The following is a 271-nucleotide window of genomic DNA, read 5'->3' as shown; positions in this document are numbered from 1 at the left end:
TCCCCGCTGAGGCCCCGGAGCCCGGGCGGCGGCGGCCGGGTACAAAGGAGCGGCCCGCGTGCGGGGCGCCGCGGAATATAAATTAATAAATACGAAGCCCCAGCCCGAGAGTTCCCGATCGCCAATCCGCCTGCAGCAAGTTTGTTCAACTCGACAGGCTGTAACCAGAGCCGGGGAAAGGGGAGGGTGGGTCGGTGAGGCCCCTGCTCCCTAAAGACTGGAAAAAAAAGGTGAGGGAAGCCAGCTTCCCTGGGAGTCCAGCTCGCTGGCC

The sequence above is a fragment of the Neophocaena asiaeorientalis genome, unplaced genomic scaffold (assembly GCF_003031525.2).
Source record: "Neophocaena asiaeorientalis asiaeorientalis breed wild unplaced genomic scaffold, Neophocaena_asiaeorientalis_V1.1 scaffold550, whole genome shotgun sequence".
Lineage (NCBI taxonomy): Eukaryota > Metazoa > Chordata > Mammalia > Artiodactyla > Phocoenidae > Neophocaena > Neophocaena asiaeorientalis.
Note: the sequence above shows the minus strand (reverse complement) of the source record.